Genomic DNA, 21,544 nt, shown 5'->3' with positions numbered 1-21,544 from the left:
AATGTTGAAGTTATGTCAAATATCCTGTATTGTCTCATTAAATTGTGCTATGATTATTGATATTCTAATGTTCCCTTAAACAGTGTCTTCTTTTAGTATAGAGTTACTATGCACAGAGTAATATTCTCCCACAACCCTTGAGCATCATTTGATTAGGTGTTTATGTGGCTAGTAGCAAGGCCTTTGTGTAGATAACGAGTGCTCAATGATATTGTATGAGACTTTGTGGCAGAACAAGGACATATCATGGAATATCTGATGGACCTTCACTTTGGACAACAACACGTTATTATGAACAAGAATGACCTTTATGACAAAGAAGCCTATTAGAGAACCTAATTGTTATATATAGGAGATTCAAGATTCATGGACAAGTCTGCCATCTTATGGATAAAACCACTCTCTTTAATTAGCTAATCTGACCATATTTGGCATTTCCCCTTATTGTTCATCAACCAATGTATCTCCATTATTTAATCTATATGTACGCCTTGTTTGTAAATAAGTTCTGAATAATTGTATAATGTTATGGTATAAATAATGTAAAGTCAGTGTTCTAAAGACACAGGCTCATTGATGAATTCTGTCTTGGTCCAGGCTCCTCTGCACAGAATATTGGGTGTGGTTCCCTCTTTGATAATAAATTCTATATGCTGAATATCATCACAACGGAGAACTCTCATTTATTATTATTATAATTCGGCTTTAACACCAGACTTGTTGTATTGGGACTGTTTGCCATCTCCTTTTCCTTTTGTTTTCCCTTGAGACGGAAAGGGCTGAAAAGCCAGAACTTTAGGCTTGAATTTGTATGTGGAAGGAAACTTCACTTTTTTGGAGTCTGCTTCTGACTCCAAGATACTGATTAATTCTTTATCAAAAAGAATATCTCCAGTAAAATGTAAAGACTCCAAAACCTGTTTGGATTCTGAATCAGCTTTCCATGTACGTAGCCAAACCGCTCTGCGAGCGGCTATTGCTGAAGCTGATGCCTGAGAGGCAATAGTACCCATGTCCAAGTCAGCTTCTTCCAAAAACATTGCAGCCTGTTTGATATGTGCTACATGAGATTTCTGCTCTCTAGATTCAATTGAAAGATTCATTTCCAATGCATCAGTCCAGGCAGCCACTGCTTTTGCCAGCCAGGCTGAAGTCATGACAGGTCTTATGATTGCCCCAGACAAGGAAAAAATGTTTTTTGTTTTTTTTAGAAAACAATCAACTCTCCTATCCGTGACATAATTTAAAGATGTTGAAGACAGAGGTAATGTAGATATTCCCAGTAACCGAATGACATGCGTATCTACTTTGGGGGACACCTCCCTGTTTAAAGTCCTCAGCCAGAAGAGGATAATTGGAATTCCATTTCCTTGGAATTCTAAATTTCTTACTGGGAGTAGCCCACGCCTCTTCCATAATTTCCTTCAGCTGTTCTGACCCAGGAAACTCAGTCCTGACTGTTTTGGGACATTTAAACACAGGTGACTTGGATTTTAACACAGGCACTGCTGATTCTTCTAAGGATAGAATGGCTTTCATTGCATTAATTAACCCAGATATGTCCACAGAGCTGAGACCTCCTTCCTCATCTTCGTATGCAGAACCGGAGTGTAATGAATCTTCTTTCTCCAACGAATCCTCATCTGAAGCATGTGTAGACTGTGAAGATGTTGTTTCATGTCTATGTGATTTACTTACCACTGGCCTGTCAGCCTTTTTTTGTTGAGAGGCTGCTGCTTCCCCTGCTGGATGTGATAAACCCCAGGTGGAATGCTGCATGTAAGGGTTAATAGTGTAACCTATCCCTGGTACAGAAGTTGGAATTATCCACTCAGCTATACTGGATAATGTCTGTATAAAGGTAGCCCATGGGGGTTAAACTTGCACCTGTGTCCTCCTTGGATTTTTCAAGAGACTTTAGTGAAAGCTAAAACAATTTTTCTGAACCAGATCCTGAGAGGTTAACCCAGCTTTGACAAACATGATGAATATTGGTGCTGCTGTGAGTGTATTTTCCTCACCCTTGCTGCTCTTAGACATGATAAATAATCACACACTTGCACAGTCTACTACACAATTTGAGACTGTAATCACTTTAAATTTTGTTAAAGTGACATAAAATCCGACCCTACCCTGCTTTGTACCAGCATTGAAGATCGGAATAGACAGAAAAAAACTGAGAATTATAGTAAATTCAGCAGCCACAGGTTATACATTAGTATAATAAGCAATATGAGCACATGATCAACTACAAATACATTTCAAGTATGTAGGAGAAACCTATTACTGAGAGAGAGCAACGAGCGACCGGAACCAGAAGTGACGTTGGGTGCGTGCACATGAGGATGGAGCGGCAAGGTGCTAGAGCCACGAGCCGGGTGAGCCAGAAGTCGGCAGCAAGGTGGAAGCCAGCAGCCGAAGGGAGCCAGTGGCCAGGAGGAAGCAGTGGCTGGAGGGAGCCAGCAGCCGGTGGGGAAGGGAGCCTGCAGCCGGGGAGAACAACTTCTGTGCAGAGATCAGTGGAGCAGATAAGTAGTAACTTTCCCTATTAGCTTTTCCCACTGTGTTGTATAACTGATTGTCTTCCTTTGTCCATTACTGCATTTTATTGTTGAGTCCCTGTATTTGTACTAAATGTATCCTTATCCTATCCATTTATTTATTTACATATATTTTTATTTTATTATTGTCCGTTATTCCTTTATTATATTTATTTATTGTTCCTTATATATTCCTTATATATTGATTGTCCCCCTCTTTTTGATTTTCTGAAGGTAACAGGGAGTTAGCACTAATAAAAAAATTGGGGGTGGCCGAGATTGGGAATCTCACTCAATGCGTGTCGTGCATGATGTATGAGCACCTGGCACGACAGTCCAAGTGCGGGTACATCTGTGCGAGATGTGAGCGTACGGCCGCCCTGGAAGCCCAGGTAACTGATCTAGAGCAGACCGTTACGCGACTAAGGAGCATTCACAATCTCAAGCAAAGTTTAGATAGAACGGTGGAGGAGTTGCAGGGGGGATCACTGGTAGATGAGGAAGATCAGGTAGACAGCTGGGTCACGGTTAGAAGGAAGAAGAGGGGGAGGGGAAGACAGGACACCTCAGATATGCCAAACCCCAATAAATTTGCCCGATTGGACGAAGATCCTGAGGATTACAGCGTGGAAATAATGGAACCAAAGGAGACCATTTCCTCTGGCAACCAGAGGAGCAGTCCCTCCGGTGCAGATGGGAAAAAAGATAGTAAGGTAACTAGTCAGATTGTGGTGGTATGGGATTCTATTATCAGGAAGACAGGGCAATCTGCTACCGGGACCATGATCGCCGTAGTCTGTTGTCTTCCGGGTGCTCGGGTACGGCACATAGCGGACAGGGTAGATAGATTGTTGGGAGGGGCTGATAAAGACCCGGCGGACTTGGTGCATGTTGGCTCCAATGACAAAGTTAGTGGTAGGTGGGATGTCCATAAGAAAGACTATAGGGACTTAGGCAAGAAACTTAAGGCAAGGACATCTAGGGTAATATTCTCCGAAATATTACCAGTGCCACACGCTAGTCCAGGGAGATTAGGGAGGTAAATGTGTTGCTTAGAGACTGGTGTAGGAAGGAAAGGTTTGTGTTCCTGGAACACTGGGTGGGCTTCTCAGTCAGGCGCCATCTTTTTTGTTGCAATGGATTGCACCTGAATGAGGAGGGGGCTGCGGTGCTGGGGAGTAGGATGGTTAGAAGGTTGGAGGAGTTTTTAAACTAGGAGCCTGGGGGGAGGGTTTAGTTAGAAGCTGCAAGTTAATTAGGGAGAGCAGGAAGGATGGGGGTAGTGAACAATTTGGGGATGGAGAAGGGGGGAACGTAAAAGCAGATGGCAAGGGTATTTGCATGGGTATTGACACCGGAAATACTGACACAGGTATTGCCAAGATATTCCCAATTTATTACCTAATGACGAATATGGCTCAGCAATATGGTATATAGAAAGTAATGTGCATAGCATAAGGGAGTATACTAACATCAGGGAGGGAGGTTTAGAAAGTCTTAATAGGTCAGATAGAGATAGTAGTGAGGAAGGCTGTATTAAGCATGATGGGGTGGAAAGGGAGGGAGGAGAATAACAGTCAGTAAGGGTAACTCTAGAAAGACTCTTGTAAATATAGATAAGATACCACTAAAACAAACGGGCAATGGAGAGGCTAAGCTAAGATGTATGCTTGTGAATGCAAGAAGCCTATCGGGTAAAATGGAGGAATTACTTGGTCTAGGATATACTATTTGTACATGGCTAGGTAATTGGCTGGATAACAGAGTACAACGAGTAGTGGTCAACAGGATGTTCTCCAGCTGGGCACCAGTAGTCAGCGGAATACCACAAGGGTCCGTACTTGGCACGCTACTGTTCAATATATTTATCAACGATCTAGGAATAGTCCTGGAAAGCACAGTGTCAATCTTTGTGGATGATACTAAGCTGTGTAAGGTAATTAATTCAGATAGCGATGTGGAGTCTCTACAAAATGACTTATTTAAACTTGACGCCTGGGTGTCTAAATGGGGAATGAGGTTCAATATAGAAAAATGCAAAATTATGCATTTTGGGACAAAAAAAACACACAAGCAGCGTACACTCTAAATGGGGAAATTATAGGGGTAACTGTGGTGGAAAAAGATTTGGGGGTGCTCATGGATAATAGGCTTACAGTACACAATGTCAAAATGCTGCAAAAAGGCAAGTAAAGTGCTCTCATGCATAAAACGGGGCATTGAGACAAGGGATGAGGATGTAATCCTGCCACTGTACAAATCATTGGTACGTCTGTATCTGGCATATTGTGTTCAGTTCTGGGCACCATATTATAAAACAGATATAGGAGAACTAGAAAGGGTTCAAAGGCGGGCTACTAAATTGATTAAAGGGCTAGAGACACGAGTACAAGGAAAGGCTTGCTAAGTTAAAACAGGATTTTAATATACCTACCGGAAAATCCTTTTCTCGTAGTCCGTAGAGGATGCCGGGGTCCATTTTAGTACCATGGGGTATAGACGGGTCCGTAGGAGCCTTCGGCACTTTAAGACTTTTTAACAGTGTGAACTGGCACCTCCCTCTTTGCCCCTCCTCCAGACCTCAGTATAGGAACTGTGCCCGAGGAGACGGACAACTTCGAGAGAAGGATATATTTAAGTGAGTGGCGAGATTAACACCAGCTCACACCGTTCAGCCATGCCGCACAACATGGCATACAACAGAAAACATGCCAGCGAGCATGAATAACATAACAGCAACTGCTGAAGAACAACTCAACACATGTTAACATAATGCAAGAAAAAGGAGCACTGGGCGGGCGCCCAGCATCCTCTACAGACTACGAGAAAAGGATTTACTGGTAGGTATATTAAAATCCTATTTTCTCTTACGTCCTAGAGGATGCTGGGGTCCACTTTAGTACCATGGGGATGTTACAAAGCTCCCAGTATGGGCGGGAAGGTGCGTTAGTTATTGCAGAACTGACTGACAAATTGAAGGTCGTCAGCAGCCAAGGTGTCAAACTTGTAAAACTTAGCAAACGTGTTTGCCCCTGATCAAGTAGCTGCTCGGCAAATCTGTAAAGCCGAGACCCCCTGGGCACTCGGTAACCACAAACCTGCCGTGGACTGAGCATGCTGAATCGTACTTCTGATCCAGTGTGGAATAGTCTGCTTAGAAGCAGGACACCCAATCTTGTGGGGATCATAGAGGATAAACAATGCTTCTGTTTTCCTTACACGAGCTGTTCTCGTGACATAAGTCCTCAGAGCTTTGATGGCATCCAAGGACTTAGAAACAGCTGAGGTGTCAGAAGCCACTGGCACCACAATAGATTGGTTCACATAGAAGGAAGATACAACCTTAGGATGAAATTGCTGACGCGTCCGCAGTTCAGCCCTATCTTCACGAAAGATCAAATAAGGGCTCTTGTGAGACAAAGCCGCTAACGCAGACACCCTTCTGCCTGATGCCAAGGCCAACAGCATGACCATTTTCCAAGTGAGAAACTTTAACTCCACCTCCTGTAGAGGCTCAAACCAATCAGATTTAAGGAACTGCAACACCACGTTAAGATCCCATGGTGCCGCAAGAGGCACAAATGGTAGTTGGATGAGCAGAACCCCCTTTATGAACGTCCGAACCTCAGGAAGTGAAGCCAATTGCCTCTGAAAGAAAATGGACAAGGCCGAAATCTGGACCTTGATAGATCTCAATCTTAAACCTGCATCCACACCAGCCTGTAGAAATAGGAGAAGACGCCCTAATTGAAACTCCTTGGATTCACACCAGGAGACATTTTCTTCAAATGCGATGATAATGTCTAGACATTACTCCTTTCCTGGCTTGAATAAGTGTGGGAATTACTTCAATGGGAATACCCTTTTGGGCTAGGATCTGGCACTCAACAGCCATGCCATCAAACGCAGCCACGGTAAGTCTTGATAAACCAATGGCCCTTGCTGAAGCAGGTCCTCTCGAAGAGGAAGAGGCCAAGGATCTTCTACCAGTAACTCCTGAAGATCGGAAATATTCTCAGCGCCGTGGAGAGCCTGAAAGGTAACATCTGGAACTGGTAGTGGCAGTCCTGAACCGCAAACCTCAGGTATGCTTGGTGTGGACGGTAAATTGGAACATGCAAATAAGCATCCTTGATGTCCACTGACACCATAAATTCCTTCTCCTCCAAACTGGAGACCACCGCTCTCAGGGATTCCATCTTGAATTTGAATCTTCTTAAATAAAAGGTTCAGAGATTTTAGGTTTAGAATCGGTCTGACCGAGCCGTCCGGCTTTGGTACCACAAACAGGCTTGAATAAAATCCCTGTTCCTGGTGTAGTACAGGAACCAAGGAAATGACTTTGTCATAATTTGTGTAATGCGTCCAGGACCTCTCCTCTGTCTTGAACAGAAACTGGTAAGGCTGATTTGAAAAATCGGCATGGGGGAGCTAATGAAACTCTTACTTGTAACCTTGAGATAATATTTGTATTATCCAAGGATCCAGATCTGAGTGCACCCAGACCTGATTGAAGATCTTTAGACGCGCCCCCACCTGATCATACAGCAGGGGAGTCCCAGCATCATGCTGTGATTTTTGCAGAAGCAGCGGTTGATTTCTGCTCCTGCAAGCCTGATGGTGTGGTAGGCTTCCTACCTCTTCCCCGCCCTCTTCCTGCGGAGAAGCGGGCATTTTTGGCCTTTTTGTATCTGTTGGGCCGAAAGGACTGCATCGTATGAGAATGATACGCTTTCTTAGCGGTTGCTGCTGCAGAAGGGAGAAATGCTGATTTGCCTGAGGTAGTTGTTGAAATCATGGCATCCAGCTTGTCGCCAAAGAGGACCTCACCATTGTAGGAGAGCGCCTCAATATTTCTCTTTGATTCCGCATCTGCATTCCATTGGAGAATCCACAGTGCTCTACGAGCCAAAATTGCCATAGCTGAGGATTTGGAACCCAGCAAACCAATATCCTTCATAGCTTCTGTGAAGATACGGATTCTCAGATCACTCAGGTAAACAGTTTAGTAAAGTGGCAAATGCCCTTTATTGTAAAAATACACACACAGTACACAAAACAGTAACTATTACATGCCAGGATGGTATCCTACTTACTAAGTCCCCTTCTGTGTAGATCTCCCCCTCAGTGCACGTCCAGTAGCCTCTTGAAACCAGCAGATCCCAACAATGCTTCTAGGCCTCAGCACACTGGCAGCACTATCTTCCCAGTAGCTTTCAGAAGCCAAACACATCACTCCTCTCAGGCCAGGAACTTCCGTGCACTCTCTGTTTCAATAGCCTCTGTTATCCTCAAACCTTTGTCTGTCCTACCATAAGGCGACACCTTCTGACTCTGTATTGGGTGGGTTACATTAAAGGGGCTGACTACAGAACACTTTCAGATAGACCTACTTTAACATGTCCAGGCATGTCCTCTAGCACACAATAGATGTTAACTAAATGAACCTTAATTAATCTGATTGTGTAGCCTGGAATCCATTGTGTGGGGAAGAATGAGGGGGGTGTATGGACTGACATCTGAGACTGGCTGTATCTCCAACACCAAACAAACAGGTTATCATAGCAGTCACATGGGATGGGGACGGGGACATTATTTTACACACTATAACACAATAACCAATACATTCATATATATACATCTTCATATGCATTCTGTACAAAACATCAGGCTAGACATATTATTCCCTGATAAACACAAACACATATGACAGAGGGATAATGTTTCACAATAATATGTGATGTCCAGTTCTATTGGGAATCCAGGCAGCATGCTGTATAGGTGATAACCAAGTTCTGTCCTGTCTCTTTACACTAACGCACTGAATCCAGAAACAGACTGGCAAAAAGTACTCCTCATGAGCCAGCTGGGGCTGCGTCCGTTACAGCTTCCACCAAGTAACCTGCAGAATCTTTTATGTGACCTAGAGTTAAGACCATTTCATCTTTATCAACTGTGTCTATATTTGCAAGCACGTTGTCTGACCATTTTTCCACAGTGTTACCGACCCATACACAAGTAATCGTGGGTCTAAGTAACGTTCTGGTAGTCATATAAAGGGACTTTAAGGCTGTTTCTAATTTACAGTCAGCAGGTTCTTTTAACGAAGCTGACCCTGGGGCAGGTAAAATTATTTTCTTAAACAGCCTAGAAATTGAAGTGTCTACCATGGGGGGGTGATTCCCATCTGTTCCTGTCCTCTTCAGGGAAGGGATACGCTAAACGTATCCTTCTAGGAATAATAAGATTTTAAACCTACCAGAAAATCTTTTTCACGTAGTCCGTAGAGGATGCTGGGGACTCCGTAAGAACCAAGGGGATAGACGGGCTCCGCAGGAAACATGGGCACTAAGAAAGACTTTAGACTATGGGTGTGCACTGGCTCCTCCCTCTATGCCCCTTCTCCAGACCTCAGTTAGAGAAACTGTGCCCAGAGGAGATGGACAGTACGAGGAAAGGATTTTAGCAATCCAAGGGCAAGATTCATACCAGCACACACCAAACACACCATATAACTAGGAACACAAGAACCAGTCAACAGTATGAAACAACATAGCATCGGCACAAAACCGATGAAACCATAACATTACCCTTATGTAAGCAAAACTATATACAAGTCTCGCAGAAGTAGTCCGCACTTTGGCCCTCATTCTGATTTGATCGCAGCAGCAAGAAAGTTAGCAATTGGGCAAAACCATGTGCACTGCAGGAGGGGTAGATATAACATGTGTAGAGAGAGTTAGATTTGGGTGGGGTGTGTTCAATCTGCAATCTAATTTGCAGTGTAAAAATAAAGCAGCCAGTATTTACCCTGCACAGAAACAAAATAACCCACCCAAATCTAACTCTCTCTGCACATGATATATCTGCTTCCCCTGCAGTGCACATGGTTTTGCCCAATTGCTAACTTTCTTGCTGCTGCGATCAACTCAGAATGAGGGCCTTTGGACGGGCGCCCAGCATCCTCTACGGACTACGTGAAAAAGATTTACCGGTAGGTTTAAAATCTTATTTTCACTAACATCCTAGAGGATGCTGGGGACTCCGTAAGGACCATGGGGATTATACTAAAGCTCCCAAACGGGCGGGAGAGTGCGGATGACTCTGCAGCACCGATTGAGCAAACAAGAGGTCCTCCTCAGCCAGGGTATCAAACTTGTAGAACTTTGCAAAAAGTGTTTGAACCTGACCAAGTAGCAGCTCGGCACAGCTGTAATGCCTAGACCCCTCGGGCAGCCGCCCAAGAAGAGCCCACCTTCCTAGGGGAATGGGCCTTAACCAATTTAGGCAACGGCAATCCAGCCGTAGAATGAGCCTGCTGAATGGTGTTACAAATCCAGCGGGCAATAGTCTGCTTTGAAACAGGAGCGCCAACCTTGTTGGCATCATACAGGACAAACAGTGATTCTGTTTTTCTGACTCTAGCCGTTCTGGCCACGTAAATCTTCAAAGCCCTGACCACATCAAGGGACTTGAAATCTTCCAAGTCACGCGTAGCCACAGGCACCACAATAGGCTGGTTCATATGAAAGGATGATACCACCTTAGGCAGGAATTGAGGATGGGTCCACAACTCCACTCTATCGACATGGAAAACCAGATAGGGTATTTTATGAGACAAAGCCGCCAATTCCGATACTCGCCTAGCCGAAGCCAAGGCTAACAACATGACCACCTTCCAGGTGAGATATTTTAACTCCACTGATTCCAGCGGTTCAAACCAGTGCGACTTAAGAAAACTTAACACCACGTTAAGGTCCCAAGGTGTCACCGGAGGTACAAAAGGAGGCTGAATATGCAGCACTCCCTTCACAAAAGTCTGTACTTCTGGGAGAGAAGCCAATTCTTTTTGAAAGAAAATGGATAGGGCCGAAATCTGAACCTTAATGGAGCCTAACTTTAGGCCCAAATTCACTCCTGTCTGTAGGAAGTGCAGGAAACGGCCCAGATGGAATTCTTCCGTAGGAGCATTCCTGGCCTCACACCAAGAAACATACTTTTACCATGGCCCTCATTCCGAGTTGATCGCTCGCAAGGCGAATGTAGCAGAGTTACACACGCTAAGCCTACGCCTACTGGGAGTGTATCTTAGCTTCTTAAAAGTGCGACCGATGTATTCGCAATATTGCGATCAGTAACCTCGTAGCAGTTTTAGAGTAGCTTCAGACTTACTCTGCCTGTGCGATCATTTCAGTGCTTGTCGTTCCTGGTTGACGTCACAAACACACCCAGCGTTCGCCCAGACACTCCCACCGTTTCTCCGGCCACTCCTGCGTTTTTTCCGGAAACGGTAGCGTTTTCAGTCACACGCCCCTAAAACGCTGTGTTTCCGCCCAGTAACACCCATTTCCTGTCAATCACACTACGATCGCCGGAGCGATGAAAAAGCCGTGAGTAAAAATACTATCTTCATTGTAAAGTTACTTGGTGCAGTCGCAGTGCGAACATTGCGCATGCGTACTAAGCGGAATTTCACTGCGATGCAATGAAAAACACTGAGCGAACAACTCGGAATGAGGGCACATATACGGTGATAATGTTTAGCTGTGACATCCTTCCTAGCCTTAATTAGAAAAGGAATTACATCATCCGGAATGCCTTTTTCAGCTAGGATCTGGCGTTCAACCGCCATGCCGTCAAACGCAGCCATGGTAAGTCTTGAAACAGACAGGGCCCCTGTAGTAACAGGTCCTGTCTTAGAGGAAGAGGCCACGGATCTTCTGTGAGCATTTCCTGCAGATCTGGATACCAGGCCCTTCGTGGCCAATCTGGAACAATGAGAATTGTCCGCATTCCTCTTCTTATTATTATCCTCAACACCTTGGGAATGAGAAGAAGAGGAGGAAACACATAGACTGACTGGAACACCCACGGTATCACTAGGGCGTCCACAGCCACCGCCTGAGGGTCTCTTGACTTGGCGCAATACCTGTGTAGCTTTTTGTTGAGGCGGGACGCCATCATGTCTATCTGTGGCAGTCCCCACTGACTTGCAATCTGTGCGAAGACTTCCTGATGAAGTCCGCTTCCCAGTTGTCCACTCCTGGGATGAAGTCTGCTGACAGAGCGCTTACGTGATTTTCCGCCCAGATCAGAACCGGTAGACCGGTAGATCGCGAAGCAAGGACTCCGCTTGACGAAGAGCGTTGTATATGGCCCTCAGCTCCAGAATGTTGATGTGAAGACAAGTCTCTTGACTTGACCAAAGACTCTGGAAGTTTTTTCCATGTGTGACTGCTCCCCAACCTCAGAGGCTTGCGTCCGTGGTCACCAGAATCCAGTCCTGGATGCCGAACCTGCGACCTTCTAGAAGATGAGCACTTTGCAGCCACCACAGTAGAGATACCCTGGTCCTGGGTGACAGCGAGATCAACTGACGCATCTGTAGATGCGACCTGGACCACTTGTCTAGTAGGTCCCATTGGAAGGTTCTTGCATGGAACCTGCCGAAGGGAATGGCCTCGTAAGACACCACCATCTTCCCTAGGACCCGAGTGCAGTGATGAACTGACACCTGTTTCGGCTTTAAGAGATTCCTGACCAGAGTCATAAGTTTCTGGGCCTTTTCTGTCGGAAGATAGACCTTTTTCTGGTCTGTATCCAGAATCATACCCAAGAAGGGTAGACGAGTCGTAGGAACTAATTGCGACTTCGGGAGATTGAGAATCCAGCCGTGTTGCTGTAACATCTTCAGTGAAAGCGAAACGCTGTTCAACAACTGTTCTTGTGATCTTGCTTTTATGAGGAGATCGTCCAAGTACGGGATAATTGTGACACCTTGCTTTCGCAGGAGCACCATCATTTCCGCCATTACCTTGGTGAAAATCCTTGGGGCCGTGGAAAACCCAAACGGCAACGTCTGAAATTGGAAATGACAATCCTGTACCTCAAATCTTAGGAATGCCTGATGAGGCGGATATATGGGGACATGAAGGTATGCATCCTTTATGTCCATGGATAACATAAAATTTTCCCCTTCCAGGCTGGTGATGACCGCTCTGAGCGATTACATCTTGAAATTGAACCTTTGCAGGTATAGGTTCAGGGATTTTAAATTTAAAATGGGTCTGACCGAGCTGTCCGGCTTCGGGACTACAAACAGGGTTGAGTAATAACCTTTCCCTTGTTGGAGTAGTGGAACCTTGACCACCACCTGTTGAAGACACAATTTTTGAATTGCATTTAAGACTATCTCCCTTTCCGGGAGGGAAGACGGTAGAGCCGATTTGAAAAACCGGAGAGGAGGCATCTCTTCGAATTCCAGCTTGTAACCCTGGGAAACAATTTCTATTGCCCAGGGATCCACCTGTGTGTGAACCCAGATGTGGCTGAAAAGACGAAGACGTGCCCCCACTGGGGCGGATTCCCGTAGTGGAGCCCCAGCGTCATGCAGTGGATTTAGTAGAGGCCGGGGAGGACTTCTGTTCCTGGGAACTAGCTGTGGTCGGCAGCTTTTTCCCTCTGCCCTTACCTCTGGCAAGAAAGGACGCACCTCGGGGGAGGACTTCTGTTCCTGGGAACTAGCTGTGGTCGGCAGCTTTTTCCCTCTGCCCTTACCTCTGGCAAGAAAAGACGCACCTCGTACTCTATTGTTTCTCGGTGGCCGAAAGGACTGCATCTGATAATGTGGTGCTTTCTTAGGCTGTGAAGGAATAAAAGGCAATAAATTTGATTTACCCGCCGTAGCTGTGGAGACCAGGTCCGAGAGACCCTCCCCAAATAATTCCTCACCCTTGTAGGGTAAAACCTGCATGTGCCGCTTTGAGTCGGCATCACCAGTCCATTGTCGGGTCCACAGGACACGTCTAGCAGAGATCGACATAGCGTTGACTCTAGAACCCAGTAGGCCAATGTCCCTTTGAGCATCTCTCATATATAAAAGACAGCATCTTTAATATGTCCTAGGGTCAATACAACTGTATCCCTATCTAGGGTATCAATACCCGTTGACAAGGTATCAGTCCACGCTGCTACCGTGCTACAAACCCAAGCCGACGCTATCGCCGGTCTGAGTAAGGTACCAGAATGTGTGTAAATGGACTTTAAAGTAGCCTCCAGCTTGCATTCAGCAGGATCCCTGAGGGTAGCCATATCCTGGGATGGCAGCGCTATCTTTTTGGATAAGCGCGTCAATGCTTTGTCTACGCGTGGGGAAGATTCCCACCGTATCCTGTCTTTAGCTGGGAAAGGATGCGCCATAAGAATCCTCTTGGGAATCTGCATTTTTTTTGTCTGGAGACTCCCAAGCCTTTTCAAATAACTCGTTCAGCTCGACAGAAGGGGGAAAGGTTACCTCAGGCTTCTTTCCCTTATACATAAGTACCCTCGTGTCTGGGACAGGGGGTTCCTCTGTGATATGCAAAACATCTTTTATGGCAATGATCATATATTGAATACTTTTAGCCAATTTTGGCTGTAACTTTGCATCATCATAATCGACACTAGAATCAGAGTCCGTGTCGGTATTTGTGTCAACTAGTTGTAATAGTGGGCGCTTCTGAGACCCTGAAGGTCCCTGTGACATAGGGGCAGGCTGGGGTTGATACCCTGCATGCACCCTTGCCTCAGTTTTGTCCAACCTTTTGTGCAATAAATTTACACTAGCGCTTAAAACATTCCACATATCCACCCAGTCAGGTGTCGGCGTTGTCGACGGAGACACCACAATAATTTGTTCCACCTCCTCCCTAGGAGAGCCTTCAACCTCAGACATGCCGACACACGTGTACCGACACACCACACACTCAGGGAATCCTCTTATCTGAAGATAGTTCCCCCACAAGGCCCTTAGGAGAGACAGAGAGAGAGTATGCCAGCACACACCCAGCACTATAAGACCCAGGAAAAAACACCTAATAAAATGTTTACCCAGATAGCGCTGTTTACATATATGGAAAACGCCAATTATGTGCCCCCCTCCCTCCTTTAAACCTTCTGACCGTAGATAAGCAGGGGAGAGTCCGGGAGCTTCCTCTCAGCGCTGTGCTGTGGAGAAAATGGCGCTGGTGAGTGCTGAGGGAGAAGCCCCGCCCCCTCAGCGGCGGGCTTCTGTCCCGCTCAAAATTAATAAAAACTGGTGGGGGCTCTTCTTATATACAGTGCCTAGCTGTATATAAGATTATTTTGCCAGAAAGGTGTTTTATTGCTGCCCAGGGGCCCCCCCTGCGCCCTTACAGTGACTGCTCTGTGTGAGGTGTATGGGAGCAATGGCGCACAGCTGCGCTGCTGTGCGTTACCTCAGTGAAGATCATGATGTCTTCTGCCGCCTCTCATGTCTTTTCTTCTCATACTCACCCGGCTTCTATCTTCTGGCTCTGCGAGGAGGAATGGCGGCGCGGCTCCGGGACGGACGGCGAGGGTGAGACCTGCGTACCGATCTTTCTGGAGCTAATGGTGTCCAGTAGCCTAAGAAACAGAGGCTACTTAAAGTAGGTCTGTTTCTCTCTCCTCAGTCCCTCGCTGCAGGGAGTCTGTTGCCAGCAAAGCTCCCTGAACATAAAAAAACCTAACAAAATACTCAGGGGAGCTCCTGTAATTACACCCATCTCCTCTGGGCACAGTAATAAACTGAGGCCTGGAGGAGGGGCATAGAGGGAGGAGCCAGTGCACACCCATAGTCTAAAGTCTTTCTTAGTGCCCATGTCTCCTGCAGAGCCCGTCTATCCCCATGGTCCTTACGGAGTCCCCAGCATCCTCTAGGACATTAGTGAAATTACATTTCTTTTCTGTGTTAGACCAGGAATCTTCAAAGAATGTATTAAATTCCTTTGAAGGAGGAAAAGTAACCACCTATTTTTTTTTTCAAATTAAAATAAGTCTTTTCCCCAGGTTCAGGTGTTGCATCTGTAATCTCTAACACCTCTTTAATAGCGATTATCATACATTGAATGCTTTTGGCTAATTTGGGGTCTACCCCCCTCAATTCCCCAGTGTCGAGTTCAGTGTCAGAATCTGTGTCTGTGTCCCCTTGTATAACCTGCGCCAGAGACCTCTTTGGGAACTGGAAGGGTCCCAAGTGGATGACGTGGATGGGTCAGGAAAAAGTACGTCCTCCACAGACTCTCCAATACTTTGTTGTTCAGACTCAGAGAATTTTTTAGCAAGCTTTGACATATTACTTTGCAATTTTCTCATCCACATCGGCTCCTTCTGAGAAGGAAGGGCCACTACATTACCCTCCTGTGTATCTAGAATGGGTTCCTCTGGGGAAGAGCTCTCTCCATTGTCTGACATGTTACACACGTGCACACACACACCTCTATCACACAGGGGAGCTATCGGAGACAGACTCACACTAAGGTCTGTCAGAGAAACAGAGGGATTTGCCAGTCCACACACTGCGCCTAATAAGTAGAATATGTATAATAACTACACAAAACTACAGCGCTTTTTCCAATATTAGGTACACTGACCTAATGTAATAAAACACTCCCTCCCCCCTCTATAACAACCTGGTACTTGTGTCAGCGTTGTTATGAGGAGAAGACAGTGTTCAGCAGCATCACTGTGGCAGGAGAAAATGGCGCCTATTGAGTATCCTGGCAAGCTGAGAAGTCCCGCCCCCTGTAATGGCGCGATTTTGCCTCAACAATATGGAATATTTTTATACTGGCCGAGGTAGGCAAACCAGCGGCTAACATGTATTTGCGATGTGGCCAGTGAGAGTAAGGATTTTTCATGTCGTCCAGAGCGCACCCTCTCTGTGCGCTCTGCACTCCGAGACATGGATGCGCAGCGTCCAGCCACTGCGCTTGTACCTGTGAGCCGCCAACGATGACCGGAGGACTCCTCTCTGGTAGGACTCCGGTAATATACTCACCAGTCTTCTGACTTCTGGCTGTTAGGGGGTGGCGGCAGTGCTGTGGGAGTGAACGCTGGCCAGGCTTGGGCTGTGTTCAGTACCCTTCAGGAGCTAATGGTGTCCTGTGCGCGGAAGCAGAGCCATTGAACTAAATGAGAAGTTGGTTCCTACTTCCTCCCCTAAGTCCCACAAAGCAGGGAAGCTGTTGCCAGCAGCTTCCCTGAAAATAATAAACCTAACAATGTCTTTTTCTAGCAGAACTCTGTAGAGCTCCACTAGTGTGCATCCCGTCTCCTGGGCACATTTTCTAAACTGAGGTCTGGAGGAAAGGCATAGAGGGAGGAGCCGGTTAGGCACTTTAAGACTTTTTAACAGTGTGAAGGCTCCAGCGGACCCGTCTATACCTCATAGTACTAAAATGGACCCCAGAATCCTCTAGGACGTAAGAAAAATATGTATACACTAGAAAAGCGGCAACTAAGAGGAGACATTAATATCTACAAATATGTAAAGGGTCAGCACAAGGAGCTAGCAGCGGATTTGTTTATTAAAAGAACTCTGTATAGGACACGTGGGCACTTGCTGAGGCTAGAGGAGAGAAAATTCCGTATACAAAGTAGGAAAGGGTTCTTCACGGTAAGGGCAATAAAAATTTGGAACTCCCTGCCGGAGAAGATAGTAATGGCAGACTCTGTAAATGCATTTAAAAACCGATCAGACAAATTTCTAACTGGAAAGAGTATCCAGGGTTATAGCATGTAACACAGTGACATTAAACTGGGAGTGGTAAGAATCATTGTTGTCAATTGGTACTAAGCCATTACATCAGCAGGTACATTATAATATGATCAGCTGATCACAGAATACAGGTTGAACCCGATGGGCATTTTGCCTCTTTTCAATCTCACTAATTATGTAACTATTACCTTATATAGGAGTTTAACCGTATTCAGACGCATAGCAAAAGAAACAACAGTAATAATTATTAGACTCGTATGCATCCGGCACTTATCCAACTATTCATACTCAAAAGGTAGATAGAGACTTAGTACTGTGTTACCCGTGCTCAGTAGAATGTGATACAGGGAGACTCACCTCGCTTCCAGGACTGAACAATACATTAGCAAACGCTGAGTGGATCCAGACGCTAATAGTGTACACACTCACCCCGTGAACCTACAGTGAACACAGACGCCTATGTTACGACTGGGTCTTTTTAGATACACAGCGTCTCAGGCGAAAGCGGGAAAATGGTTCATGGCGGGAGACTCGGATGAAACTGGTCATGAACCGGGGGGAGGGGTGAACAGGGGAGCATCTGACTCCCCACTGGTGACATCAATCCCATACTACCTCTGGAGCCTATGATCCTGAAGGCCTAGCGCTGGTGCACCCTAGGTGGCAGCAGCATCAGTGACTGTTTGGTAGTCTCCTCCAAAACAGTGCGGCTGTGTCCGTGTTCCCCCTCTAAGCAGAACCGATGCCTTACCTTCTCCCCATGCTCCGGCTACAGCCAGGTAAATTCTGCTGGACTTGCTAGTATATCCGATGCAGACTCCCGCCAAAACAGCACTGTACTCATGGGTAAGCGTGGTCACGACCCGGCGAGGAATTGTTGGAGCGACTCTTTCTAAGGTAGGTGTAAGATGCTTTTTAGAAAGATCACTCAAGAAAAATAGACTATAGAAATAAAATAAGAAAGCTTATAGCTGCTAAAAACCAGCAGCTCCCTGACCATGGTCTGGCTCCTGCTACACCAAACAAAAAACTGATTTGCCTGAGTCAGGAGGTGGGGACATATGGACGGGCCCACTGCATGCTGGGAGGCCAAAAGCTTTGACCGTTTGGTGCAAATCCACTGTCGCGTCATCATATCCCAATGTTATCCTGTGGATAACCTGTGGACCCTGCAGGAGAAAAAACTTGCAGCAGCTGGGATAGAGTTACATAAAATGAGGAGCTGGTGCAGCTGGTTAATAAGCTGGAGGAAATCACAGGAACTATACAGCAGCTGCAGCAAATAGAGTCAAAAGTTATCATAATGCTGCTTCCATTGACCTGTGTGAGGCTGGCCGGGATGCTGATGCAAAAGGAGATCCAAGCAGGTGGTGAAGGAAACCTGCAGAGTTCCAGCCTAGATGTGGAAAGCTGTGGAGAGGTGGCTCTCTAGGAGAAGGTAGATCTGATGGTAGGTGACAAAGTGCCAGATGTGGCAGCTTCCAGGTACACATTGTGGATCCGGTGGTGGCTGTGGTCTCTCAGGGTCCGGTCTAGGATTGGCCATCAACCATTGATGATCAGGAATCATTGATGGTCTACCTGATGATACCTAGTTTTACCATCAAAGGCAGAGAGAGCCAGGAAGTTACCCGCCATTGATAGTAGCTGTGACGATACAGAGTTCCAAATCACTCAGGCACAGTGGTAGATAAAAAAACAACGGTGGTTTATTGAACAGAATGGGCTATAAACAGCTCAGCACACCTCTGTAATCCAATTCCACATGACAATTCCCACCACAAACTCCTGACAGAACATCACTTCTTAATCAGAGAGCAAAGAATCTCTCCTTTCAACTCTCTGGTTAGCTCTACCAGTAGCTTCATATAGCAGGGGTGTGTGTGACATATTTGTCTAAGGATCTTACAGCATTGGAATACAATACATATTCTAATCAAGGTGATTACATCAGCCAGAGAGCAACCATGTCTGGTCAGCTCACTGTTGGACAATAGGGAGTAAACAAAAAGGGACAATGGTACCTTATATGACTCACCGTTTAAGTGTCCACTGTGGTGGTGGTAGTAAACAATAGAAAACCAGGTCTAACATGAATACATTATCTAAAGTTGTAACAGATAACGTAACACAATTGCATATATTAATATTAAGGTTGATTTAAACACAATATTGGGTGAGCAGTAATGGACATGTTATGGAGAATGAGGAAACAGATGAATTTAATGTATAGGGATATGGGGATAAAAAGTACATATTTGACATGAGAAATGAGACATAGCTATATTGTCACAGACCTCTCATTTCCTCACAGTAGCCATGGGCCAGATGTTATTTCCCATCATTTACAGACTTCTGTCGCTGAACCGAGATGATAGGCTGTCAGCCAGTAGCCCTGCACCGCTCCGGCTCTTACATATAGTGTGCTGTTCCAGCTGGGAATGGGATGCCCCATCCACCTCACTGACGTGACAGGCTCAGCTGTCAGTCATGCAGCCACACTGCGCCCACTCTCTCCGTACTCATACATACATGCCTTTCTGGGAGTGTCTCATCCTGGTTGTCAGTGAGACAGTGTCTCTGGCATGTTACAATCCGGGTATCTGGACGCCATTACTTACCATTCAGATGTCTCCTGAGGCTGGCTCAGCGTTCCAGGGCCGGATCTCGCCTGCGTTGCTGATGTCCATACTGTACATCTCCCTCCTGTCACTCTAAAGCGATGTCACAAGCGGCTTCATGTTAAGTCTTAGAATGGCGTCTCCAGCCCTCCGTGGCCTCTGCCGCCGTTCCTGTGTTTCCAGTATACAGATTCATCAGTGTGGCGTCTCATGCCTGCCGCGGCTCCGCTGTCATCCATGTGGTTCCAGTATGCAAGTTGTCGGTGTGGCGTCTCCTGCCCTCCTCGGCCTGCGCCGCCATTACTGCTGAATCTCCACATGGTTTCTCAAACTAGCTTTCCCTCCAAGTGCTAACATGGGCGCAGCCATGTTGGTTTCTATCATATGCCTCAGTTTCCACCAATCCGCTGCTCTACTGGAATCTGCATAATTGTTCAGCCAATGCCTGCCTTGCTGCAGGTATAAATATCCTGTGCCTGAACCAGGAGATCGTCAGTGCTTTGGTTGTCAAACCTTGTTTCCAGTCTCTCTCTCCTGTGGTTGTTTTTCCAGGTTTCCAGCTCCTGTCTCCAGCCTCCACTAAGAGACCCGCACCAGCCTACCACCTGCGGTGCAGCCTGACTCTGCAGTCCTCCGTGACTACTCCAGTTTCCAGCTACAGATCCATCTGCTTCCAGCAGAGATCAGCTTCTCTTAAAGTGCCGGTGCTTTTCCTGCAGATTTCCACAAACCACCGGTACCAGTATTTCATCGCTCCCAAGCTTCATACGATCATTTGGCTGGTACCATCCAGCATCCACTCCGTGTTAACACCTGACTGGTTCCAACTAGTACCCACAGCAGCTACTTCATCAACAGCGGACCAGCTTTCCAAGGAACATCAGCTGGTGTGTTCCTGGGCTATTCTCACTACTACAGTCGGGCCTGGTAAGGACTTTCCATCTCAAGGACAATAAGAACTGTACCTAATTCTACCAGAGCCCTGTGGCCATTGCCAACCCGTAGTACCCAGGAACTGTGATATACTTACTGTTGATTATAGTATTTATTTTACCACTGCTGTGACACATGGAGCTTGTTTAATAAATGATTATTGACTTTTACTTTGGTTGTCGTGGTCACGCCTTCGGGCAATCTTCCTGCGTGTAACTTACATGTCCAGGGGTCTGATTCAACCTCCCAGGTTCCACTACATCTCAGCCCCTACAACTGAGGCTTCCTCCCGTCAGCTCAGGCCCTCAGTTGTGACATGGCACAGCTGTGTAATCATGATGTGAGTGTGTATGCTTAGTGAGTACTGCAGTGTAGCAGTGTGGTGGGGAGAAGGGGGTTGCTACACCAATGAGTCAAGAAATGGAGTAGTTGGATGGGACTCACACAGCAGGTGGTGAAAAGCTTAAAAAGGAGTGGTTGGAAGGGGAAGGAACTGGTAGGTGTAGAAGGGATTAGTGAGGGTAAGGACTCTCAAGGAAGATTGGAGTGGGATCCCACAGGTACCAAAGTGGGTAAAGAGCAGCTTTTAGGAAGGAAATAGGTAAGACAGACCCTGTGTTTGACCCTTCTTTACCTCATGCAGGGTCGATCTTTGGACTCTCCAGTTCCTCAGGGGGCTGTGGATCCTTTTTGCCCACTACCTGGCAGTTCTGTGGTCATCTCAGGCCATGAACCTCCCAGGTGCCAGGCCTCCAGATAAATATGAAATGGTCATGGAGATGGTCCTGGGCTCTGTGGAGTAGGTGGAAAAAGCAAAGGAAAGTTGTGACCCTTCTGAAGGGGCAATGGTGGACATTGTGAATGGTTAAGGGAAGGTTTTTGTGGGTGAAGAGGGAGTTATGCCATATATA

General features: G+C 46.2%; 1 protein-coding gene across 1 annotated transcript in view; it reads left to right on the top strand.

Annotated features, from left to right (window-relative positions):
• The window catches only part of LOC134983707 (zinc finger protein OZF-like), a 314,293-nt gene that overhangs the window by 57,646 nt on the left and 235,103 nt on the right, over nt 1–21,544 (top strand). The window lies entirely within an intron of this gene.

The sequence above is a fragment of the Pseudophryne corroboree genome (genome assembly GCF_028390025.1).
Source record: "Pseudophryne corroboree isolate aPseCor3 chromosome 3 unlocalized genomic scaffold, aPseCor3.hap2 SUPER_3_unloc_21, whole genome shotgun sequence".
Classification (NCBI taxonomy): Eukaryota; Metazoa; Chordata; class Amphibia; order Anura; family Myobatrachidae; genus Pseudophryne; species Pseudophryne corroboree.
Note: the sequence above shows the minus strand (reverse complement) of the source record. Positions and strands in the feature narration are given on the sequence as shown.